The sequence below is a fragment of the Perognathus longimembris genome, chromosome 22 (genome assembly GCF_023159225.1).
Source record: "Perognathus longimembris pacificus isolate PPM17 chromosome 22, ASM2315922v1, whole genome shotgun sequence".
Classification (NCBI taxonomy): Eukaryota; Metazoa; Chordata; class Mammalia; order Rodentia; family Heteromyidae; genus Perognathus; species Perognathus longimembris.
Genome location: NC_063182.1, coordinates 5,240,998 through 5,268,533, shown reverse-complemented (window position 1 = coordinate 5,268,533; position 27,536 = coordinate 5,240,998). Strand labels below are relative to the sequence as shown.

The following is a 27,536-nucleotide window of genomic DNA, read 5'->3' as shown; positions in this document are numbered from 1 at the left end:
CCTGCTTGAACTACATCAGATTCATTATTACCTATTGTTTTTTTTTTTTAGTGGTAAGAAAACTTGGCAGCAGTTAATTGAGTTAGTAAGAGAGCAGGAAAGCAGACAAAAGGAGACAAGCAGAAAGGCAGAGACATACTCTTAACAGAAGGGGAGTACTCTCAGAGGGTAAGACCTCATTACTGTGTATTCTTATAGTATCCCACATGGTCTGGTAACACATTACAACAATAATTCATTATTTGTACACTCAATTCAATAAATTTCTCCTTCACTGAAACATACACCCACGAAGGCAAGGGGCTGTATCTGTCTTTTCAGCAGTGTATCTCTAGCTCATTTTTGATACGTTGTGTGTTAGTTAATGACTGACTGAATGAATGTGGTCTTAAGAGACTTTTTCCTAAGACTAACAAAACTTTAAGCCTGAGCAGTAACCAAATCACCTTTTATAATTATACAACACTCGATAGATTTTCCAAGTGAGTTCTCCCATTCCGGACCAATCATGTAATCACCTACATTCCCACTAAAATAATCCAAGTTGAACTGCTACAGTATATTTGCAGAGCATCAGTTAAATTACACCACGCTCCTACTCCAGTACACGCAAAAGCTCTCTATTGGAGTGATATACAGACCCGAACTCCCACTCCTATCAGTAGGACCGTCATCCTTCACCTGCCCCTTGGTAGGTGGAATGCCTTCTGCTGATCTGTTTGGATTTATATTTAAGTCTGAGAAGTTATTTAAAGCAAGGGAATCACTTTGAGATGGACAACTTGTGAACTTTAAAGTTTTTGAAACTTAAAGCATACCACTGAACATTGATTTGTTCATCTTATGATGAAGATCTAAAGGTCTTAGGAGTTCAGTGGAGTTCGGAATTATCTGTGTAACCTAATCCCATGGTGCAAAGTAATTAAAAGCCAGACCAGCCGGGCAAATGCAGTCTCCAGTTTCCTAAGTCTCTGTGTCTCCACTTCTATTACCTACCTGTAAAATGGGAATGAAAATAGCACTAATTTAAGCTAAAAAAATTATTCGACATGTGTGAAATATACTTTGAGACATAGTAAATATTCAGCCAACATGATCACTTATTATTTGTAATATCACTACTTCCCAAGTTGCTTCAGAACAAGAAATAAAAGGTATTCACAAAACAATGGGTTTCGAAATGTTTGTGATACCTCCGCCCTACCCTCACTGCCATCAGTCTGCATGTGTTCCGTGGACACACGAGAACTTGGACGTGCCAAGGTGCGTTGGCGAGTGTTGGTTACCATGCTGTTCAAGAGAGGGCACAGCAGGCCATATTCACTGCCACCATGCTTTCCTCTTACATAAGGACACATCCTACAGTCCATGATTCTTTGTCAGAGCACAGTTCCTTTGCCGTGACTTTAAGCTTGCCTTCAATCTATGATGGGAAATATAACCTGAAATCAAATTTTTGTGTGTATGAACAGTCTTGAATCTCCCTTTTATATTAAGCCAACACAGACAGTTCGTGCTCATTGTCAAAATACTATCTTGACCTTGGGAAACATGCCCATTTTTATTTACCTTTATAATGTAAGGGGGCCAAGGAAACCCAGTTGAGCTTGAACGTCCCATTTTTGCCTCACTATTTGCATTTTGCAACAGACATTCTTATTATTAAAAATTCATACTGGTTCAGCAGGTTCTTCATAATAAATCCTATCTTGGTACTTCTTTCTGTCCCACAGGAAATGGGAAATGCTCCCGCTCCCCCCCCCCCCATGTGTGGTAGCTGTTTCTCTCGTTGCTTCCAATAATTTCACCATAAACAACCCCAAATACCCCAATTTCTATTCACTGCAATGAAATGCTCTCTAGCATCTAGGCTATCGGTTTATGCTATCAGAAGTTAGTTTAAGCAGTTTGCAATTGGATGAGGTAAATATCAGCAGATAAGGTAGATACGTGTTGACATAAGCAGGAACCTAATGTTTTTAATGTTTGGTGACATTACAGCAGGCACACTGAATAATCCTAAGGGGTATCGCATACATTGTTTTGCATTTGTGGCATTTGTGGCTCGCCATGTGTCATCAGCTTTCTTCCTTTTCTGATTTAATCTTTTCTGTTCCATGTTCTTTTGGTAGACAGTGTTTCAGTCTGCTCCGTTTGCAGGTGCAATTACTCAGCTCATTTTGGGGGAATTTGTTTTCCATTTAGGTTCTTATACCTTATTTATTAGGCTATGTAGGTCTTTGGTTTACTTTCAGCTTAAATTAGAAATAGGGTTTGTAAATATTTATCAGATTCTAAAGTGCTAAAGACATTTGTTATAATGTAAAAAATTGTACCCATATTATTCAGTTTCTAATTACAGTTATTATTCAACATTTAAATATTTTTAAACTTAAAAGTAAATACTTTAACACGTAATAAATGCTCAAAACTTCGCTTCCTTATTACTCTTACTGCATTTTACTACCACCTGCTCTTCAGGTGACTCTAATTTCTTCTATGCAGATAGCTGAACATAACCTAAATTGCTATAAAATTAGAGTCTTATACATAACAGAACAATATAGCACATCTATTCCCGAATCTGTATTCAGAAATGTTATTTGGAAGTTTTAAATCAAACATGGTACTTACATTATAGAAACTGAAAGGCATTATAAATCAGACCTTGTCTTATTTTGTTCATTGTTAAGACTTAAAAGTTAGAGGAACATTTAATAATAAAGATTAAACTTAAAAGTTAGTTTGTGAAAAACACAAAAGCAAATATTTTTTCAATGCCTGTTTGACTCACCAAATCATTCGTATTTACTGATGAAAACTTTGGATCCCAACATACAACTCTGTGGCTTTACTGTGAGTTCACTCATTAATGTAAAGTATCAACTGACATTCATGTAGAACTTCAGTAGCATGAGTGTTCTTTGCTAAATTAAATATTAATCACATATTTATTTGTAGTTTGACTTTGCCGAACACGGGTGAATTTCAACTTCACTTTTGCTATGAATACAAATATGAGGTAAACTTCACTGAAATTGCCCTGTGAAAATCAGTTTCCTGCATAGGGGTCACTAGGAAGGAGTGTTATTACCTTTTATTGTCTTTCGTAAATTGTGTGCTTATATGCCCTTTATATTAGTACAATTTAAAATAAACAAATACATACCTCCTCCTCCTCCCACGCACAGCAGTTGTTAAACATTTACCTGAACATGCATGGCCTTAATCAAATTTGCTACTTGAAAACATCCTCTGCCTCTCCTATGAAGATACTTGTAGGGGGTGCGGGAGAAAGCGGAGAGAGTAGTGGGAGGCAGACAGTGAGTATGTTGAGTGTCTGAGGTATTTGGGTGAACCCAACATCCAGCAGCTCTGTGAGCAGGGTGGAGAGGGAGGGGAGGAGGGGAGAGAGGAGAGAGAGAGAGAGGAGAGAGAGAGAGAGAGAGAGAGAGAGAGAGAGAGAGCAGAGAGAGAATGAAGAGAGAGAAAGTCAGGGATGCCAATGGTAAGGGAAGATTAGCTGGTGAATTCCAAAATGGCTATGGGTAGAAGAAAAGTTTGGGGAGATGTGATAACTGGTAAGGAATTACTGGCAATTTGGGGTTCTAAGAGGTTTGCTAATAACCACTAATCAGTACAATGCAATGGCTCCCTCCCCCCCCCCCACTATAACAACATTTCTTTTTTTTTCCTGCTATAATAAAAAATGGGAATAAAGTAGTGAGAAGTATAAAAAGAAGTAGCATGGAGTGGCTGAGTGAGAGTTTTACAGTTTGGGGGTTTGATCATTAGTTAACTGTCTAATTGCCTTGAAGTGTGGGGAAAACAAGTGCCAAATCCCAGCAATATGTTGTAAAACTGTGAGTTATATACCAATAACTTTTCCTCCTCATCTGGAAATGCTTACTGATCTTTGGCTACATAGTTATTAGTTTATCCCAATGCCTTAATCCCATTAGTATAGGAGAAGATGCTTTTCCTAGCATGGTTTTTTTCCATTTTATTTGTAAAACCCTGACTTGGCCCTTTTATGGCCCATAGGTAGTGCTACCTCTTTATATTTTCACTACCATATTTTCATTTTTAATTTATTCTGACAGGAAAATAAGTGTGTGTGTGTGTGTGTGTGTGTGTGTGTGTGTGTGTAGGGGAAACCTTACTGCTTAGTGGTTATTAGCCAACTTGTAGCTACTGTGACTCTTCACTTCCTCCAGTGTTACCTAACCATACTTCACATTATACCTTGGTTTTTTAAAATTTTACTTCAAGAAAAGCTATTAAATTTTATGAAATTTAAAAACAGCATTGTGAGAAGGAAAAAACAAACTCTCCTTATTCATTCACTGCCCCCTCCTGCCATCAACCCTAATAACCAGAGAAGATAAAAATAAAACATAACAAAACATGAACAACAACAAACTCTACAGCCAGTAAGAACTGACCCTTTGAGGATTCAGTTTGGATATATCAATTAGCTTTACATTTTTATCACAATTAGATATTTTATGAGTGGCTTCAATAAGTCACTGAGTATTTGTTGATAGTGAAGGGGTATAGCTCAATGGTGAAGTCCTCGCTCAGCATGTAGTTAGTTCCATCACTGGCGCGGTACAATAACAACAGCAATATCCATAATAAAACAATACAAAGAAGGGACTGTCCCAACATTTCCCTCTCCTAATTATTCTTTCTTGCAACAAACTATTACGTTGATAAAATACTGTTAAATGTTGGATGCTGATTAAGTTACAAGGATGTAAAGATGATTGTGAATACGATTATGTTTCAACAAAAGAACAAAATACTCCTCAAGTATGAATAAATACTAATTAAATGAAAAGCCATTCATAGTGCAATCCCTATTCTGGGGAAATGGAGACAGAAAATGGTAAGTCACTATTGAAGTCACCATTGAAGACCTGTAGGAATGTGGTACCCAGAACACTACCTAAAGCGTAGAGCAGGGGTGTAGGTGTGAGTCTGGAGTCTGTATATAATGACGGCATCCGGGAGGTTTACCTGGGAGTAAGCATGACCTGGTTTGAAGGATCTCCTTCACCTTCTGGAGAAACACTTATGCTAGAAGTTTGTCATTAGCATGAGGATATTTTGAGGGTACACTTAAAAGACAACCGACTGTTATTGAAAAGTGTTTACTGCTTTACTTAGAAGTCCAGAGGAAGTTTAATTTCGGGCATGGTTGGATTCCAAGTTCAGAATATGTCAAAAAAAGGGCTTGAATTCGATCTCTTAGCTTCATTGTCCTTCTTTGGTTTTATTTCTGGAAAGGCTATCTCCACATAATAGATTTTTAGCACTTGAATTTGAGATATCCTATTAGCTTAACAACTACAGTAAAAAGAGAGTTCTTTTCCAATAGTCTTAGTAGTTAGTTGCTCTGTAATGTGCTACATAGGTCCAGTTAGGCAATGGGAAGAGAAAACTAGACTCAAGGAACGAGAAGGAGGTGTAGAGCAGCTATAGAGATACATGAAGACAGAGACACAGAGAGATGGCCTACCAAATGATTTGGGCTTTTAAATTAAAACAGGAAAAAGGAGACGGTGAGCATGCAGAAAACAACAGATGTCCACCCCAGAAGCTATTTATTAGAATTTAGGAGCGACATAATCATCAGATTTTGCATGTTAAAGGAATTAGTCATGATCTCAAATGTTTGTCAGCAATCGCAAGAACCCTGAAATGTAGTATAATTGTTACAAGAGTAGTTGTTTCGAGTCCTATTGGTTTTTACTTCCTAGTTTTTACAGAAATTGAATGTGGGGTTTGTGCTTGAAATTCCAAATGGTACAGAAATGAATTGACTGATGCTTGCAGAAATAGAACCTTCATTTAATCGGGCTGTTTTCAATGCAAAGTTGTGATGGTCGTAATTTTTGAGCAATATTTATAGTCCACCAGAGAAAGAATTAATCTTGCTTGAACGTGAGTCCAACAACTATGTGGGGGTGTGGAAAGCTGCTGTGAGCCTCTGCTCGCTTATTTTGCTTGTTCTGTCTTTCGAGCTGAATGTCATGCAAATGTCTCCAGCCTTGCACTGGGCAGGCAGGAAGCCAGGACCAGTAATAGAAGCAGGAGGCAGTCTGTGAATACTTGGTGATTAATTTTAGCTCCATAGGCCTGATGGGTTTTCCATCCCTATAATTACCATCAGTGAAGAGTTATTGAATGATGTCCAGAATATTTTTATTCTTCTTTCTGTGGTCCTGATTTTCATTTTGTATTTTACCTCCATGTGAGCTCATCGCAAGTGTTTCTGTTTATCCTGTGATCAGTGTCTTATGTAATCAATTTTGTTCCTCCTATGAGATTACCTGTCTGTCTTTCTATCAACTACCCATCTAAATTATTTTTGTTATGAACCATTTCAAATCCTCTCTGGTGGTGGTGAGGGGGTAAATTGTGGGGCAAAAGAAGTAAAAACAATACATGACTGAATGTGCTTGGTGCTAGATCATCATTTTCCACATTTGCTTTATAAGTCAAATTTTATTGCAAATACCATGTCACGAGGTGGTAAGTCCTTAGCAGGCCAATCTATAGAGAAAATGGAAAGCAGTAAGGCTGTGGGAATGAGTTATGGCTATAACACGAGGAAGGATTTCATAGAAGGAAGACTGGGACATCCAAGAGAAATGGTTATTATTGTGAGAATGGCATTAGAAGGATGAAATACAACTTTAGATAGCCGTTTTGTCTTTTATGATACCTTAAAAATAATAGGAAGTAGGAAAGAAAAAATGTGAACATACAGAGGACATGCAAACTAAAAGTAAACATTCCTTCCTCCACAGGATCCTATTTTGCAGATGTAACTAGTTTTTGAAAGTTGGCATGCATAATTCCTAATCTTTTGTCTATACATACATAGTCTTTAGTCTCTCCATATGCAATATAATCTTTTGTCTACTTATATATGTAGTTTTTAAAAAAGAAAAATGGAATTTCACTCCCTTACTTTTCAACTTCAGTTATCAAATGGTTTTAGATTTTTCATGTCAATATTTTAGGTAATAGTGGCATACTATGTAATAATGTAACATTTGCATTATTGATAAATATTTAAGTTGTCTCCAGTTTTTCACTATTGCAGGTCATGCTACAGGAAGACTCCTGTCTCTTTGCACCACGGTGTAAGTATTTTTTGCAGTATAGAACTGGAATTTCTCAGGCGAATGTCATTAAGTACTCCATCATTAAGTACTCAAATGCGCCACCGTAATGGAATTATTTTAAAAAATACATGTCCATTACCAGCTCATCTTCCACTTTCATCTTTCTTCAGACATTCTAGACAAATTCTGTTAGGGTAGGAGTTACGGACGGCTATGCAGAGCTGACTACTGCCTGAGCATCCCCGGGCATCACCTTCATAGTTTTGCTGAATCCATGCTTACGTTAAATGTATTATAAATTCAAGAGGATTGGTTCACTTATCAACTGGAAAAAAAGTCACCAACAGGGATCATTTAGGGATACGATAATGCTTCTTTTGTCCTGTCAGAGTGCCATGGTCTCGAGGAGGGTAGATACTTTGATGAGAATGACCCTTCCAGAAATATCACAGAAATGGAAACTTTGCTCTTGTAAGTGTTCCAGTTTGATGTGCTATATTAACACGAGCCGTCCCACCCTCTGGTGATGGGCCAGGTCTATGCTGATAGGCCTTAGTTTAGAGAGGGGCGTGTGGATATCCAAATGAGGCTTCGTCTTACCCTCTCAGGGACCATCCACAGACTTTCTCTTTTGAACAAAAAGAATAAAATGCAAAGTTGTAGCAGCAAGAACCTGCCCCTGAAACAAAAAGCAGTTCCTGGATGAAATTGACAAGAAGAAAAACTTCAAAGGATCTGGAGTTAGAATCCTCACTATCTCCTTGGCATATTTAGATCCCTACCTCTGGACTGGACTATTATACAGTCCAGTAAGAATATACTCTCTTTCCTTCCCCCTTCCTCTTTCTCCTCCCCGCTTCCTCTTCCTCTTTTTAGTTAGAGTTAGCTCTCTAACACTTGCCCCTGAAAGGATCTTGACAGCAGAAGCAAAGGCCTAAAACTTGAGGGTCCCGGCACCGTTGGAGGAAGGAGGCAGGGTACAACAGCTGTGATGATCTCAAACCAAGACAGAAAGCTGGAACCAGAGGCCAGCTGAAGGCCTAAAAATAAACTTTACCTGCTTTACCAGTTGGGCTGGAGTTTCTTCTTAACAGATAATTAGGTGAGATAGTCAAAGTCCTTCTTCATTTAAAATGCATGTACACAAATGAGACTATCAGCCTCTAGCTAATTTACTAATACTGGCTACATTTGTCGATGATTTCCATTTTTTTTATTCATATAGAAATTGCTTCTCTATTTTGTGGTGAGATTTGAAATTAAAAAAAAATCCCTACAAAACTTGGTGATCCTCTAAGAGAAATGTTTTTAGTTTCTCTTTAGAGCAGGTTAAATTATTACTCTCCTTTCCTTCTTGTCCCAGCCTTATAGTTTATTGCTTTGTTTATAGTAAGCTTGATAATAACTTGAATACAGTATCTGTAGATATGACCTAGTAGAATTACATATTAAATATTTCAATATATTATTGTTATCATTTGTTTTTCTTGAAGCCAAAACCTGATAGCTGGAGAGAAAGTCCCACTAACATTAAAAAAGTAAACTAAAATCAGTACCTTACATGAATTAAATCTGCAGTCCTTCTACAAATATTGTTCCTGTTTTATTTATGTAAGTGTTACACTTTGTTATCTGTAACAGGAACACAAAGTGTGGTGGTTGGTAGGGATATTGTTAGTTGGATTTAATAAACATTTATTTTCGTGTTAGTAGTTCAGCTCAGTAAGAAGTAGACTTGGACTCTGTATCTTAGATGTATGTTTACTAAGCCAGGAAATTACTGAATGTCTTTGAGTCATTGTTCCCTTGTCTGAAAAATAAATGAATGTATAGTACTTGCCTCATAAAGTTCTTACGTAGAATCAGTAAGACATTCTCTAAAATGTGTAGCACAAATACTGACATTTAGCAAGTGCATGGTAAAGCAACTGCTACTATTTCCCTTGCAGAAAGCGAGATGGCCAGACAAACCTCAAAGGACACCCCCCCCCCACCCACCCACTTCATTGCTTCCTTTCCAGAAACAAACCCAAGCCTAGCTAAGATTTTGGATCTTCACTCTGTGATTTAACAGAGCACCTTACAGCTTTGGGGTTGTGTAACTCTACCAAGCATGCAATTGCGTATCTCTGTGTGGTTTGATCCTTATGAAACCAAAAGTCATGACAGGTTTTCCCGTACAGCTGAGCATGCTCATATATAGACAGATGTTTAAAAAGAGAAGTAGCTGCGGACCGGTGGCTCACACCTATAACCCAAGCTACTCAGCAGGCTGAGCTCCGAGGCCCTCAGTTCTGAGCCAGTCCAAGCAGTCCGTGAGACTCTTACTCCAATTAACCAGCCCAGAGCTGGAAGTGTAGGTGTGGCCCAAGTTGGTAGAGTTTTGATCCAAAGAGCCCAGTGACAGCATGAGGCCCTGAGTTGAAGCCCGAGTGTTGGCATACATGCACATTCATGCACGCACACACACGCACACACACACACACACCACACACACGTTGATCACATGCTCTTTAACCAACACAACGTTTCAGCCAAAAGAAACAAAAGCATAGAGACATGGAATGATTTGTGTGGAGTCTCACTGACTTGCCAAGGAGCCAAAATGAACATATTATCTTCCTTAACTCCGAGTCAAGTTCTCTACCCACGACACACAGCGATAATCTTCAGACATCAATATTTACCTTTTATGAATTTATTGCTGATCATGTCAATCCACAAATTCACTTGTTTACTTATATCAATGCCATCCAAACCCTTTAACGGCATAGTCCAAGTGTGTGTAACATGATAGATAAAGCATTGGACTAAGGACTGGTGCTTTGCTTTGGTGCCCTTTCCTGCTCCTTGGTCGTCGTGAGATCTTGAGTGAATTGCTTTTCCTCTTTTTGACCATCTGTCTTCCTGTGCTTAGGTCTCTGGACTTTCCCTCCTCATTGATATCAATGCATTTGCAACAATACCCACACAAAGGTACAGCTGTCCCTCAATATTCACAGGGGATGAGTTTCAGGGTCTCCACAGATACCAAAATCTAAAGATCCTCAGGTCTCTTCGATAAAATGGGATATTGTTGCATATGATTGATGTACAACCTCCTGTATATGTCTATATGCCCTCTATGTGTTTACATTAGTTATAGGAGCTAATTCAATGCAAATGTTATGCAAATGTCATTGTACCATACTGTTTAGCGAATAATGTCAGGAATTGAAATGTCTTTACATGATTGATACTGATGTATTTTTTTTTCCTGAGTATATTCAATCTGTGATTAGTTAAATCCACCTACAAAACCCATGGGTATGGAGTGATGGTTGTAATTTAATCATGTTCCTTTCATTACCCCTAGCTGCCTAGCTTTTCCTAGCAGTTCACATATTTTTTTTTTTTTTGGCCAGTCCTGGGCCTTGGACTCAGGGCCTGAGCACTGTCCCTGGCTTCTTCCCGCTCAAGGCTAGCACTCCGCCACTTGAGCCACAGCGCCGCTTCTGGCCGTTTTCTGTATATGTGGTGCTGGGGAATCGAACCTAGGGCCTCGTGTATCCGAGGCAGGCACTCTTGCCACTAGGCTATATCCCCAGCCCCAGTTCACATATTTTAATGGGTTCTGTTGTCTGCCTCTACGCAAAGCACTGGAGATGGAGGGGAGGAAGATGGCCCCTGTGCTTATGCTGTCATCCGTCACAGGGGCCCAAGACAGAAACACATCCATGATAAATAAGCAGTAATAAAGACACCCTCGGGGTGTGACAGTAGTAGCACAAGGGAAGGCATCTGGCTGAGGCCGGAGGAGGCTTTCAAGATGAGCAACCACTGGTGTTGAGGGGGAACAGACGACGTCTGAGGCTGGGAGGTGATGAAGACTATACAGAGATCTAAAGCAGTGTTAAGAGAACTGGCTTGGGGAAGGACAGAAAGAATCCCGGCCCCCATGCTTTACTGGGTGACCTTTGCCTCGGCCCCTCAGTGTCCTTGTCAGTGAAATAGATTTCTCTTCTGACTACTGAGAATTTGCCATTAATGAAATTACGTATGCTAATTTGGGCACTCCCTTGTCACAGCATTGGTATTATTACCAATGTACCATCACCGGCAACATGTGATTCCTGCTGTGTTGTTCACTCCCTCTACCATGGACACAGCCAATTCATAGTCTATCACCAAATGTATGTTGTTTATACACATTCCAAGGATCAGCCACGTATTCTGAAGAACTAGGATTTTTAGAAAGTGATATTCCGTACACAAGTTTCATCTGACTCTACTGGATTTGCTAAATGTTCCATAGTGCACCAGGTGGCCCAACCAGTTCAAGTGATATAGTACAGAATGTCAATAGGGCTGGGTTTGCACAATCCCTGGTGGAACCCACTAGCTCCCTTTGTTGCTCATTGCTCCTTTCCTCCCTCCTTACCCTCCCTTCCTCCTTTCCTTCTCATCCTTCTTTCTCATCCTTTCTTCTCTCCTTTAATTTCCTTCTCTCTCTGTGTGTTTCTACCCCCCCTCTCTCTTTCTCTCTCTCTGTACTGGTGTTGAACTTAGGGTTTATTATTTGCTAGGCAGGCCCTGTACTACTTGAGCTGTAACCCCAGCCTTTCTTGCTTTAGTTAACTTTTGAATGGAGTTCTGAGTTTAGGCTCTAGTGGACTATTTTTCTGTCCATTAGAATGACGCATGCCATCACGCCTAGTTTTTATTGATTGAGATGGGGGTCTCCCAACCTTCTTGCTCTGACTGGCTTCACATCCTCCTCCTCTTCATTTCAACCTCTTAAGTAACTAGTAAACTAGGGATTTACTAGTCAATGAGTTAAGCCTATTAGTAGCGCCTAATGGCCACCGGGCCTGGCTCTTCCTCTTTCTTTTTTATGTTACTTTCAGCCATTTTTTGAAGTTTACCTGGCTGCTCGCTGAACTCTCCTGCCGGCACAATGATCACCCCGTTTTTACAGACAAAACACTGGAGGCTAAAAGGGGGCATGGTAGGCCTGAGGTCGCAAAGCTGGGCATGGAGGTGCCGGGACTCGGATTAGAGTTGAATACTCCCTTGAGGTAACACTGAGATTGAGAAACTTATCAAGGTCAGGGAGCAACCCAGGGGCCGAACTAGAAATGAGTCGCAGGCAGTCTTCCCCAGAACCCACGTGTCCACCTGCTGGCTCTTCTCCGCCATCTTCTCTTTGACTCACACAAGGTGCTGGCTGGCCTCCCGCGCCCGGCCGTGTCTGGGGCTGGAGTGAGTGTGGCAAATTGCTCTGGTCAAGAAAAAGCCCGGAGGCAACAGCTGGCCAGGACGAATGAAGCCCTGGGCCTGTCACGGGGCCCCTGGCTTCTGGTCCCTCACCAGGAGGACGAGCTATGCGTGTCCACTGCCCAGGTGTCCCTGTGGGAGTCTCCCCTTTGTCTGGCCGCAGGAGCTCGCAGCTGAGGCTAGCCCTGGTGCACCTGCACTGTCTTCTTCTCGGGGCTCTGCCATGCCCATCGCAGAGGTCTTTCCACCACCCATGGAGGAACAAAGGAAAGCCATGCTCGACGGCACCCACCGGAATCTGCTCTGTTCCCATAAGTCCATGTGGTCCCCTGACACCCGCCTCCCGCTCGCAATTCTCCCACCAGGTACCTGAATCGACATCTGAAATCCCACTCCCCGACCCCCACCCCGCCATGGGACAGGCGCCTGAATTCGTCCACGCAGGTGACACCTGGCCAATACCATAGGCTCCCAGACCAGGCCCGGGCCACTTGAGGCCGTTACCAGGGACTCCCAGGGCAAGTGCTGGAGCTCCCCGCACCGCTCCAGCTACCTAGACTCTTCTCAAGTCCCTCCACCCCTGCCCGCAGGACGCCTCCCGACTCCCGCCCCAGGCTCTCAGGTCAACTCTCCTTTAAAATTGATCTGGTCTATTGAATTTGCATCCTGCTCTTTATTCTAATGCCATTTCCTAACATGCAGAACCTGTCACACATTTTACTATCTCCTTTGACAATGACAGGAGCCTCCAGAGTTCCTGGCAGAGCCATGGAGACTTTTCTGCAAGCCTAAACTCTGCACAAGTTCCTTCTTTAGAGGATGCCTTGTTGTTGTTTTTTTTTCTCTTGCGGTGTTGGGAGTTGAACCTAGCACATGCTAAGCCTATGCTCTATCCCAGAGCTACATCCACACAGAGATGAGGATTTTAATGATGATATTTATTCCAGAAGGACCCTTCACTGCGAGTGCGGCGCCTTTTATTCAGGAGTGGAGACACTGGCAACGGCCTTGGCTTGCTTTCAGCCTCGCGGGGGTGCAGAGAATCGGCCGCTCCGCGGTACACCCACAGATTCTGGAAGGAAGCCAGTGTGCCGGGATTTTCCCTCTGTCTTTTCTACACTTCCACCAGGGATGGACAAACAAGGCAGTTCAGAAAGGTCTGTGTTTGTTTTCCTCAAATGAGAGTGGTCCTTCTAAATGGTAGGTCTCAGCCTACACTCTTTATTTTCCTTGTTCTAGAAACAAACATAGTAAAGAGGTGGGATCTGAGGCAGGACTGCCAGAATTTGAATCTGGTTCTGCCACGTGGGTCTCTGGGCGACCTTGATAGGCTTAACCTACAATGTGCCCCAGATTTCCTACCTGCAAAATGGGGGCAGAAAATAACGGCGACCTCAAAGAATGGTTGTGAGGGCTGAATCCTCACACGCGTTCCCCCGCGCAGAGCTCTGAGTGGAATGAGTGTGACACGTGATGGAGGCTGGCAGGTGCTAGCTGTCCCTCCCGCTAGTCATCCCTGGTGTTTATGATTCATTCCCTTGCTCATGGGACCTCGTGACGGAGGCCTTAGGTATGGTATGGGCCTGGAGGAAGGGTATGAAGCAGGGTCACAGCTGGGGTCAGTCAGGGCCAAGAGAGGGCGTAGCTGAAGCCCCTTTCACTGCTTTTCAATCATGCCTACCGGCCCCCTGCCATTCCCTTCATTGGGGCTCGAACCCAGGGCCTCGTGTTTGGGAGGCAGGCGCTGTACCGATAAGCTGTTCAACTCCAGCTCCTTTTGCACTGGTTATGTTTGAGATGCAGTCTTGCTTCCTGTGTAGGAACACACCTACGTTCTGATCCCCTTAACTGAGACTTCCTCTCGTGGCTGAGATGACAGATACCACCGCACACAGCGGCTTCTGTTGAGATGGAATCTTTTGGACCTTTCTGCCCAGGCTGGCTTACAGCTGAGACCCGCCCGATGTCAGCCTCCCATGTAGCTAGCAGGTGCCACAATACCCAGACACAGATGGAGGTGAGGTCTTGTGAACGTTCCTAGCTGGGCTACCCTCCAACCACGCTCCTCCATTCTCAATTCTCAGCCTCATAAGTAGCCATGATTAAAGATGTGAGTCACCAGCACCTACCTAGCTTACTCCTGCTTCTTTGTCAGTGTACCAATGTCTTGGGGTATTTCCACTCCTATCTTTACTAGTATTCACTTTTCTCTTATTCTCCTTGGCTTTCCTTTTTAGGCATGACTTCTCCCGAAGGTCTTTTCGGCTTTGAAAGTGCTTTAACAGATGCCCCGTGACCTTCCATGACCTTCCATGGTATTTACTGGGCCATCTGTTATTGCACTGACTCCTGGCTGAGCTGCCAGTCAAATCATCTGGGAATTTGTGTAAGCAGAGGAATCTAGGACCCATCTCAAAACTCCTAAATCTAGGGCTGGGAATGTGGCTTAGTGGCAGAGTGCTTGCCTAGCATGCAGGAAGCCCTGGGTTCGGTTCCTCAGCACCACATCAACAGAAAAGGCCGGAGGTGGTGCTGTGGCTCAAGAGGTAGAGTGCTAGTCTTGAGCAAAAAAGAAGCCAGGCTAAGGACAGTCTAAGGTTCTTTATCTGAGAGATAACATGGCATAACAGCTAAGAACATAGTCAAGGAACCAAGCCACCCAGGCTACTGGCTGGTCATGTGACCAAATTACTTAGCACTTGTTTTTCTGTCCTCATTTATAAAGTCATTCTGCAGGAGAAGTGATTTCAGCTTTCAGAGTTAGTATAGAGATGGAATCAATCCATTTCGTGGCATAAACATCTTCCAAAAACAACTATTGTGTATCAAACACAGCCATGGTAACTTCTTGGCATTGTTTCCCTTATAGAAAGGTAGTTTAATTTTTAACTTAAGGGTTTGAAAAGTTGTGTAGCACCAGCTGGTGGTGCTGTTTGGGGAGGCACTGGAAATGTAAGGAGACAGGGCCCGTGTGGGCCAGGTACATCACTGCAGTGGTCTTTAGAGGTATGTTGTCTGCAGACTCTTCCTCTCTCTCTCTCTCTCTCCCCTCTCCCCCTCTGCTTTTTGGATCCATATTGTGAGTGGCTTTGTTCTGCCACGCCTTCCCTACCATGGTGGACTACAGAAACTGAGAGTCAAAATAAATATTCCTCCTTTCAGTTGTGCTGTGTATTCGTCTCCACGATGAAAAGTCTGACTAGCACAAATATTTTGAACTCAGTACAGCAAAACAGTCACTTAAAAGGAGCGAAGTTGGAGTACACACACTTCTCAACTTCAGAACCTGCTAGAAATCTACAGCAATAAAGACAGTGTGGTGCTGACGTAAGAACTTGTACAAAGATAACAGAGCCGAGGTGAGAGTCAGAAACCCATGTCTTGTTCATCTGACTTTTTCTTAGACGAAAGTACCATACCTGTTTGATAACATTCAACCTTTTCAACAAATGATCCGGAGTCAATTATTGGGTAATTACAAGTAAAAGTACATAAAAAAATTAACTCAACAGCTGAGTGCTCGCACCTCACACCTGAAATCCTAGTTACTGAGGAGGCTGAGATCAAGGATGGTGGTTCAAAGCCAGCCTGGGAAGGAAAGTCCATGAGACTCTTACCTCCAACGAACTATCAGAGAACCGGAAGTATTTCTATGTCTCAAAGTGGTAGAGCACTATCCTTGAATAAAAAGAGCTCAGGGAACTCAGAGACAGTGCCCAGGCACTAGGCTCAAGCCCCATGACCAACAACAACAGTAAAAATTAACTCAAAATAGGTGACAGGCTTAAATATCAAGATGAAACTATGTGTAAATCTCTATAACTTTGGATGCTACAGGGTTCTTTAGAGATGATACCAAAGGGACAAGTAACAAAGGAGAAAATCATCAAATTGAACTTCATCAAAATTAAGAACTGTCCTATACAAAGGATGTTATGAAGAAAATGAAAAGTTGACCCACAGAATGGAAGACGTATTTGCACATAATTTATCTGGTAAAGGTCTAGATCCAAACATGAAGAACTGATATTACTCAAAATTTAAAAAAATATCCCCTTTTCATTAAAAAACGAAACAACAAAATATCAAAGGGCACATGATTTGTATCAAGTTAACTGAAGATACCATACAAATAACCAATGAACACATGAAAGATGTTCAACCTTATTAGTCATTAGGAAAATGCAAACAATCTTATAAGATATCAGTTCATACCATCTATCTATCTATCTATCTATCTATCTATCTATCATCTATTCATCCACCTACCTACCTGTCTACCTACCTATCTATCTGTTATCTATTTTTTTTCATTCAGGTATGGTGCTTGATTCAGGGCCTAGGCATTGTCACTGAGCTCTTTTGCTAAAGGTTAGGGCTCCATTTTGTTGTCCATCAGGTGCTGAATGAGTAAACAAATGTGGTAGATCTTCACAATGGAATGTTCTTTAGCTACAGAAAGGAATGGAGTGCTGATTACTACATACTACAAAATAGATAAATCTTTATTCGGTTATGGTCGGCAAGACCACGTTTTGCATAATTTTGTGTTTTGAATGTACGGAGTGGGCAAATCCAAAGAGACAGAAAATTGATTAATGGTGGCCAAGGGTTCTAAGAAGAAGGCAAGAATGACCATTACTAAATACAGAACCTGTTAGGAAGGATGGATGTGCTCTGGAATGAAATAATGGAGATAGTTGTACAAAATTAAGAATATACCAAAACCCACTGGATTATACTTTCTGAAATGGTAAGTTTTATGTCATATCAATTTGTTAACTCTAATAAGAAAGAAAAAAAAGCAATGTATGCTTTTTCTTTTCTTTGTACCAATACATTTATGCCAATGAGCCAAGATAATTTAAGAGTTATGCTATTCATATTTGTTTTATAAGAACAAGTGTAGAAGTTAGAATTTATACAGATTATGATCAAGAGTAGGTTGAGGCCAAAGGAGGGCCGACTGACTGTACAGGCCCTGGTTGTTAAGGCTCCTTTGGCTGATTTCTAAACTCCCACATGCGACTTCACCTGCTCTCCATACCATCCCTATGAACCGGTTTTTATTAGGACTCGATGGTACAACAATCGGCGGGTCAGCTCCTGCCCCGCAGGTCCAGATGAGTCATTCTGAGACATCCACATTCTCCTGCTGCACTGCGCAGCTGTTCCTCCGGTGCTGACCTTGAGGCTCTGGTGACATAATGCCACCTCTCAGCAGGACTCCTGGGGAAGGGCCGTGCGCACTACCTGTTTGCTCGTCCTGAGATCCGCGTGACTTGGCTTATGTGGTGGGAAGAGCATCCCTGTTAGAGGATGCAGGCTTTGCTCATCGGCAGAGAATCCACACACCGTTTGGACTTAGTCTCATTCATGAAAGCAGATCTTTGTCTTCATTTCTGCTCCCTCCAGAAAAGTTCAAAATAACACCCTTGCCTCCCACATTTTAGCAAGCCATATTTCTGACTCCGTTGACTCTGCAAGGAAGAATCTTCGTTATTTTCTGTGACTAACGATGTCCTTCTTGGCCATTTCATTCCACAGATGGCTACCTATTTCACAGGGGAGACACCAATAAACACTCGGAAGCACTGTGCAGTCTCTGTATGTGGGATTGATTACCACACTGGCCTGACAGTAGGGTTGGGCGGAGGAAGTTATCCTCAGTGTTTAATAAAGTCCACTTGAAATAGATGAAATCTTCATGGACAGAATGGCAAAAAAAAAAGCATAGGGAAAAGAGACTTGGCAAGGCACACATGGGCAGTACCTTTTCTACTAGCACCTTCCAGAAGATGACAGGATTTGGGGGTTGTGCTCCCAGGCAGTGAGGAGGTGGTTTCTATTGTAACCAAAGGACTTTAGGAGCTGACCCCTGCTGGCAAGGTTCTGATGACGTTAAAAACGGATTCACCTGCTTTTCCGTCCCCTGCCATGCTCACTAGTAACCTGGTGAACCTGTCTTGCTTTCTGTGAGACCCCATGCTGCCGTGGTTTAGTGCCGGGCTCTGGTTCACCCCCATGGAAGTTCAGCTCTCATCTCTACCACTTGCTAGTTTCGTGATCGGACACATTGCATAACCTCTGGCTTCCTACTCCCTCGACTCACGCTGAGGACGAAATGAGGTGACCGTACAAAAACACTTCGCACGACACTTGGCACGATGTCGTCGGTAAGCGTCGCTCATGGTAATGGTGGCTGTTGGTGCTCGCAGTTCCCCTGAAGCTGTGTCTGTGAACAGCCCTCTCCCCCTGTGGCAGTTATGCCGACTCGGGCTTTTAGTCACCTGCGCTTGGTTAGATGGGCCTGGCTTGGTGGGGACTGAGACCTGAGATCTCGAATCGTGCCAAGGTCTGGAACTGAGCCACCGCCTTGGCAAGTGCACCATAGTTACAAATGCTGCCTTGTACAGCCGCTTGCGATCTACGCACCGGCCATTTCCCAATGCTGCCATCGGCAGTCTGGGGCTGGCTTTGGGTTTCCTTAGGAGGAGACTCCCTGGAGGAGGGGGTAGACGGAATCTGAGGCTTGCCTGGCTCTTGGGGGGGGGGGCTGTGGGGGGGATCTCCGGAGGCCTGAGCACCTCCACATCGGATGACCCCCGTCTCAGAAGTGCTGCCGAGACTTTTCTCCTGCTCTTAGATCGGAACCCAAAACTTGGTGCCAGGCTCCGCAGATGCCTCCTGCCCGGCCACCTTCTCTCTAGCTGTGTTACACAACTCTGCCTGGGCTTCCTGTCCTCTTGGCCAGGGCTTGGCGAACGGCAGCCACGTTTGGTAACACTTTATGGCTAGCAAGCACGCACATTCGTGTAAGTACCTATCCAGGGCTGCAATGGCAGAGTTGGAGCACCGAAACAGATCCTGTGTGGCACGTGGCAACGCTCCTGTGTGCCAGCCTGGGAAACGAGGTCTGGGGATGGATCCGAGAAGAAGGAATTCACCAGCTCAAGTCGTCTGCCGTAAGAGCAACTCCGCTTCTGCGCATGCCGCCCTTGAACCCGCGATGCCCTTGCCAGCCTCACTGCCATCCCATGCCCACCCCAGTGCTTTGAGCACACTCCTGCAAGATTTAGGACTTCGGAGAACGTATCTTCAAAAACACTGACTTGGTTAATTTCATTGATTTGGCTGTGCAGCTTGGTCTGGCCTCAACTCACAATGGACTATCAGCCATGCCTGGTTCTATGTGGCTTTTTTAAAAAGATTGGTGTCACTGGAGATTAGATTTAGGGCCACAAGTTTGGCAGATTATTTACCATGTGAGCCCCGTCGCTGGCCCCTTTGCTTTCAGCTTCTTTTTCAGATAGGGTCTTGTGCTAAGTTTGTCCGTGCTAACCTCAGACCACGATCCGCCTACTTTCACCTCTCATGTAGCTGGGATCGCAGGCATACCCCATCATGTCCAGCTCTGGGGTTTTGATTAAATGACCGAGGCACACTCCTGCCTCTGGCCCTTGAAGAACATCTAGTGGAAAGTGAGGAGCTTCCAAATTCACTGGTTACTAATAAAAGCCAGGGATAATTGTACTCACACACATGCTATTTACATGTAACAACATCTTATCCAATCCTCACCTGAGCTATCTGCTTTCATCATCCATATCGTAGATGAGAAGACGAAGAAAAAGAGAAATTAAGTAACTGGCCTAAGAAACACAATAATGAGTAAAAAAACAATGATAGATCCAGGATTCAAAGCAACCTGATGCCAGAATCTCAACTCATTTTGACTACACAGCACATCACCCACTTAAACTAATGCTTATTCCTTCTGTAGAAATTTACAGTTACTAAGATAGGAGTATTTACCCTTTAAACTGAGGCATAAGAAGGTTAAGTGAGTTGATATATCGTTTTTGAAGGCAGACAAGCATTAGGAAATGGGATTCTGATTCTTGGCATTACATTAAAGCTAAAATTGAATGGCATGGAAATCTCTGTGAGGTGGTACAGTCATAATTTCAGAACCCGGAGAAAAGCAAACTAGAACATAGGATCCGGAAGGATAGCACTTGGTCGCCCGCATGTGCGCATGCTAGTGTGTGTGTGTGTGTGTGTGTGTGTGTGTGTGTATACACACACAGACAAATCCCTTGAGATAGAAATAGCACTCCTAGGAAAATGTCCTAAGGAAATGAGAGAAAGTCTAAATAATAAGAAAACTTGGAGGCAACCTTACTGTCAACCAAAAGGACAGTCATTATCTTAATTATATAAATAGATGAGATGGGATACTGCCAACTGCCATCAAAACCATAATTTTTCTAATGATCTGTGAGGAAATGATCACCACAAAATAAATTCATATGCATGCATATATATAAAAATATTCATAAATTTTTGTTCATGTGCACATAAATATATTTGCATATTTATACATATTGTGTGTGCACAAATTACATATATTGTATATATTTGTATGTATATGTCTCTATATACATATATGTTTTATCTAACATAAATATATACAAGCCCACATCTGTAATAATATTAACTGTTTGGGGTCTATAAATTCCATGCTTTTACATTAGGCTATGTTTTCTGTACTACGTTCATTGGTACTAAATAAATTCATAAGACATCCATTACAATATCAGCCATGGTTCTCCAGAAAGTAGGATGATGGTGGATTATTTTTCTCCCCTACATGTTGTTCTGTGTGGTCCTACTTTCTTCAACAAAGATTCCGCCCTCCTTCCCCTGCCCTCTCCAAACTTGTCGTGGTCTCAAGTGTCCCCTCCTGTCTCAAGATCACATTATTTTTATGAGGCTAAAGCTTTCACAGTACATATTGCTATGTATTGAATATGTGTAGCACCAGATTCAGATGCTGCACTCCTAAGGCCCACGGGATGGTCTGAGGGGGAAGGGTCTCTGGGAGGTACCAGGGCACAAAGTTGGGGCCTTCTTGATTAGGGGTCACGCCTTTATAAGAGACTCCAGAGCATTCCCTCCTCCCTTGCCACCCGAGCACATGGTGAGAAGACAGCAGGACTTGCTAGTTCCTTGTCTTAGGACCCTCGCCTTCCGAACATGTATAAGCCTCCCATCTAGGGCATTTTGTTACAGCAATCCACACACACTAAGACACGTGTTGTTTCAAGGGAAGACACGGCCTGCCTCCTCAGCAAGGGCCCAACCCGTCCTGTCTGGGAGTGTTGAGCTTTCACATTGGATCACAGACAAGACGCGAAAAACATGAAAAACTTTTGGTGTGTATGTGGTGCTGGGGTTTGAACTCAGGGCCTCATTCTTGCAAGCCTGCACTTGATCACAGAGCCAAACCTCCACTTCTTTTTTCTTTTGTCTTGTCTCCTTCCTTCCTTCCTTCCTTCCTTCCTTCCTTCCTTCCTTCCTTCCTTCCTTCCTTCCTTCTTCCTTCCTTCCTTCCTTCCTTCTTTCTCTCTCTCTCTCTCTCTCTCTCTCTCTCTCTCTCTCTCTCTTTCTTTTTTTGCACTGGCTGTTTTTGAGATAGGCTCTTGCTTCTTGGCCCATGTCTAGATTTTGGCCTGCCTATTTTAGGCTTTCTGTCATAGCTAGGTTAATGGTCATGCCAAGACTCTCAGCGGCTGATTGAGACAGGGTCTTGAGGACTTTTCTGCTTGAGTGGGCCTTGAACTCCCAATCTCAGCCTCCCAAATAGCTAGGTGTGACTCATGGGCACTCAACGAAGAAAGGTAGTTTGAATCCCACTTAACAGCTTCTAGTTCGCTATCCGATTCAGTTAAGTGTAAATCATGTGTCAGTGCTGCTTACGTGGAGATGGAGGAAGAGAATGTTGGGATGGCTTCATGGGGTGTGTTGTATCTCAGGGATGGAAAGCAGACACGTTTCCCACGTGGCTTAGGAAAACAAGGTGCCAGGACTTGGAAGTAGCTGTGGTTTGGGGGCTTCTGGGGAATAGAGGGGGGGCGATGCCTTTATTTGTATCTATTTCCAACCGGGCTGAGGAGCCTTTGAGAAAAGCTGGAACTCTTGCATTGCAAATCCCTGAGGAACAGGTGCTCCGCATGGAAGGCTGTTGTGAGCAGATGGCAGGGGAACAGAACGCTTGGCCGGTAGCAGGGCTTGTGTCGGCTACCCTGAGAACGTTTATGCCGTCTTGGGAAACGGCACTGGGTGTATCATTTGGGGGAACTGAGAACCTGGCAGGGATGGAAGCTTTGCGGCCTCGTACAGTTTTACAGAGGGGGCCCTTCACGGAGTGGCCCACGACAGTGGCTCTGATTCCTAGGGATATGGGCTTGGACACAGATGCCACTCTCTGAGTCGGCCATGGTTAGCCGCCAGGACGATTGGAAAACAGTTGAAACCTTGGTGGGGGGTGGGGGGGGCGGGAGTGGCCCAGCCCATGTGCAGAAATGTCAGAGAACCAGCGCACACTTCCCCGTTTGGCTCCCTCCCCTCCACCACCACCCCCCTCCCCCCCAGTGAGGCAGTGAGGCCAGCAGAGCAGCCAGGGCTGAGCTCTCTACAGCAAGCGGTGCAGAGCAGGGGGGGCTTGTGGGCACCAGCCGTTGTTGTTTGGGGCTCTGCGGGTGGCGGTGGTCATGAAGGCGACAGGGATGGAGACAGACTTCTCATCCTGAGGGGCCTCTTAAGCAAGGACACTCACAGGGGGTGAAGAGTGAGATGTTTGGGAAGCAAATGGTCACACAAAGGAAACCGGGGAGGGGGGTCCATTCAGGCCCAGGATTCTCCATGGATTCAACGCGTTCATTTCAGACACTGGCATTCTATGGCTCGTAGCCGTCCTTCGAGGACCTCATTTTGTTTGGTTTGGGAAACACCATGCCCAAAGGCCACTTGGAGCCAATTTTATCCTAGGCATTGGGTCTTTTTTTATCCTAGGCATTGGGAAGGTCCTCACCTAGTATGTGCGTGTGTTAGGGGGTGGGGTGGGGTGGTTTCTCCATCATCCACAGATTCCTCAACCACTCCTGACTGTGAGCATATTTATTCTTGCTTTTCGTCTATTCAAACGTAAGGTCTAGCTGATGGAAGAGCAGCCATCTGACATGTGAGTTTACACATGACGGACAGTAGCTGGATTTAGCTCCTGTTTTGAAGGGATCGTCTAGGGTCCACAGTGCTGTCACAGGAAGGGACTGGGCGAATTGGGACATTCTTTTGTCACGACAGACCACGGGAGGGAGACTTCGGGCAGGGGAGCTTCCTGGAATCTATCAATGTCGTACCCCAAAGGCATCACCAGTGAGTCCTAGCACTAACTTGGACGTTCTGGGGGTGTTTGTGACAAGCCCCAAGCCTGTGAGGCCTCGAGCTCACAGGGTTTCTTTGACACATCCTTCGGAGGGAGGCACAAGTCAGGCAGAGGTGCCCAGGATTAGAGACGTCAGGCGCCTCCATCGCTTAGCTAGTAACCGCACAGATCTGCTAGCAGCAGCATGGGGTATCAGTTTCATTTCATGCCGGCAGATAAAGGCAGTATCCAAGGGTGTTTTCTTTGGCCCTCGTCGCTATCCTGGGCTGATAGATCTTCAGCAGTGAGGGACCTGAGATCAGCAAAATCCTGTGGTCCGTCAACCTCTCTCTGTCTCACTCCCCATATCCAGCTCCTCAGAAAACGCCTTTGACTTCGCAGTCAGGATTTAAGTGTCAGTGCCATCTCTCTATCTCTACCACTACACTCCCACAAGGCTCTTCCTGCCCTCCCTGCTTCCATCCTGCCCCTCCACATCCAATCCGTACCCCACAAGCCACAGGGATCCCGCGGAAGCCAAGGCCAGGTCCGACTCCCTTTCTAGCTCTCTAGCTCACCCAGGGCTGGAGCCCGGGCCCCAGCTCCTGGGCTGCTTTGCCGACCTCAGATCCCTATCTTTTCCCGTCCTATTCTCCAGGCTGCTCCTCCAGCTTGCCAAGAACCTTCCCATCTTGGAACCTGTGCCCTCCCTCCCTCCCTCCCTCCCTCCCTCCCTCCCTCCCTCCCTCCCTCCCTCCCTCCCTCCCTCCCTCCCTCCCTCCTTCCCTCCCTCCCTCCCTTCCTTCTGTTCAGATAGGGTCTCATTATCTGTAGTGAACCTGTAACCCAGACTGGCCTCAACTTTGAGATTGCCCTACCTCCACCTCCCGAGGGCTGGGATGAGGGGATGAGGTACGACCTACCTCAGTGCCTTTCTACTTACTTCCTCTCCCCGAGTCCCCCAGAGAGCTACACAGTTCAGTCCCTTTGGTCAGAGCTCGGTTTCAATACGGCCTCCTCAAAACCCCTTCCGACGACTCTCTTCTCAGTTTCCATTTTTCCTTTCCTTCATGCTACGTGCCTCCAAACACACGGATCGTTTTTAAACACACAAGTCCTGGCTCTCCTCTCCGTGTCAACGCCGTGTTGCTTTCCTTTCGCTTGCTGCTCTACCTTGGTTTCCTCCCGCCTCAGCTTAGGCTTGCTGCAGCAAGGAAACCACCAGACGCAGAGCATGGCATCTCTCTGAGAGAAGCCCTCACCCCTGCCAGTGTTTCCTGCCTCTTCACTTTCGACTCTGCAGCTCACACCAGTCTTGTGATCCTTTTTTTGTTTCTTTCTTCCTAGTGCCCTGACCTCTGTGTGAACGTCACAGGCCATGCTACTTCATGAAAGCTCACTTTACCCAGCTGTAGAATGGGGAGAGACTCCACTTACCTTCCTTCAGATGCGTGAGCGGAGCAGCTTCTGGGATGGTCTCCTGGCCGAGATGGCTGAGGAAAGGAGCCACGAGGAGGAGGCTTCTGATGATCGTAGCAAGACCGGGGCTCCAGGAAGGCCGGGGATGTCTTCTGCCCTTCTCCATGTTTGCCCAGAGAAGGCACGTATGAGTATGTATCACACTTCCTATCTGTGAGACCCGCGCTGCACTTGGCTTTTGCACCACCGCTCGCCACGGAAGCTGGCCTGGCCCCTTGGCTGGGCTAGCAAGCTCTCAGAGCAAAGAAGACCCACATCTGGCGCTGGCTTCGATATGACGCAGCCTCCTTCCCCCCACCCCACCCCACCCCACCCCCTTATGAAGTTAGCACTGCAGAACACTTGGTGAACAAATTGCCACGGCTGGTGCTTTCTGCTTTGCTTTGAACACAGAGTAGAAACTTTCACGAGAGAACATTTTACATCAGAGGAGTCTGTCTCTTGGGTATCGCTTTGTTGTTGTTGTTTTGTTTTGTTTTAGCAAAACTAATACTATAACTCATTCTCATGTGGGTGAATTTCCTGGTTCAGCGGAGAGCTACCGATTCAGTGGAGCTTTCCTGAGTCGGGGACCAATGGAATCGATCACCACAAAGCTGGAGCAGTGTGTTCCATCACATTCAACAAGGATTTGTGGAGTAGACAACCGCACACCATATTCCCACCAATTCCCCTTTCTTTCTTCTCCTAGTCCCTTTCTCCTTCTTCCTCACTTACATCCCTTTGTTTCTGTCAGACACATTGACCCTTTACAGTCCTGCTGGCTCTGAAAGACTGCTGACCTTCCAGAGTCCCGTGATCAGGTAGGAGATCCGTGTTCTCCCTTACTCTGCCATTGGAAGGTGTGTGTTGTCACTCCTTTAGCAGAGGAGAAAGTGTCCAGCGCCTGTCCCCAGGTCTACAGAGGCCCAAGAGATTGGGGAGGCCAGGGAAGAGGAGAGGCGGACACGAGGAAGGGCCAGAGCAAACCTGACACAAGCTCTGTCCACCTGGTATAGGGAAGGAAATGAAAATTCAGGTCACCAGCTGTCATTCCCTGTCATGAAGCAGGTGTGAGGAAATAAAAAGGGTCATTTCCATTTTATGCATTACTTTTAACACTGGGACTTCCTCTATTTGCCCGAGGAGGATTTCTGCAAGGGTGCACGATTTATCATTTGAGAAAGCTCAACATAGCTGTTGTTTCCTCTAAACCATACCTAAATGGGCGCAGGGCCCTGCTCACCCTTCCACGGGCACATTTGGGTTGTAAATAGCGCAGTTTTACGCACATTCCTAACAGCTAGGCAAATGAGAGATGCATTACCAGTCTTAATTGATGTGAGGAATGGAGGCCCCTAGAAAAGTTTCATCCCAGAGGTCTGATGTGCAGAGGGCTGGAAAGGCAAAGTGATCTCGACGTCATCAGTCTCAATTAGGGTTCTCACCTAGTGTGTTTGGCTACACTGAATTCTAATTACACCAGAAACTATCCAGTGAACTGGTCTCCAGAATGTTTGCATGAGACAGGTAAGATGGCAGAAACTGGAAGGATGTCCTCAGTTTACACAACACATCTGTGCAAATGACACCCCGACTTGTTGTCCTTTTAGTCTATCAGCTGGTGTATACAAACTAACAGGCCAAATTACTACCATAGTGGCAAGGATCATTTTGTAGTTGTTCTACAAAAAGCACACAAAAAAACATCAACATGAAGTAAAAACTTACCAGAATTAAGTGCTTCTTACAAGACTTACTTAAAAATGCAAGAAGAAGCCAGCAATAAGGAATTTGTCATTGTGCCTGCTGGGAGAATATTGACAAGGCCTTTATCCTTAAGTGAAATTGAGATGGAAGCAAAAGAATGATTTCAATGGCTTCCAGAAAGAACATAAGCAGAGATGCTAGCAGCCATAAATATAGATAACATTTATGGGTTGATTCTGATAGGGGTCGAATTATCTTCATTTTGTTCACCCTTCAAATAACTCTCCTATGTCCTCTACAATCCACTTTCCTGCTTCTACCCACCCAGGCCCAGTAATTTACAGCCAATGTGTAAAGTTTTCATTTGGCTCTACAGGACATGGATTTCTTTAGATTTTAGTGTTTGCACTCACAATACAGTGGGTTTGTTCCAATTTTTTGGAAACTCATGTTTTAATTTTATTATTTATTTATTTATTTATTTATACTAGTGATTACATTTTCTTCTTTCCATTTCTTGCCAGGAAACTCAGAGGCAAGTTTACTGGCCATATCTAATGACTAGAGACCTTTTTTTTTTAATATATATTTTTATTATCAAACTGAATTACAGAGAGGTTACAGTTTCATACATTAGGCATTGGATACATTTCTTATACTGTTTATTACCTCGTCCCTCATTCCCCCCTCCCCCCTCCCCTCCCTCTTTTCTTCCCCCTCCCCCCCTTGAGTTGTTCAGTTCATTTTCACCAAACAGTTTGTAA

At 44.2% G+C, this 27,536-nt stretch overlaps 1 protein-coding gene across 1 annotated transcript in view; it reads right to left on the bottom strand.

Moving 5' to 3' along the window:
* The window catches only part of Nr3c1 (nuclear receptor subfamily 3 group C member 1), a 125,157-nt gene extending 99,901 nt beyond the window's left edge, over positions 1 to 25,256 (bottom strand). Inside the window, exon 1 of the mRNA XM_048331453.1 lies at positions 25,042 to 25,256. The gene's annotated coding sequence lies outside the window, so the exon portion shown is untranslated. The remainder of the gene's footprint in view (positions 1 to 25,041) is intronic.
* Positions 25,257 to 27,536: the final 2,280 nt, after the last annotated feature.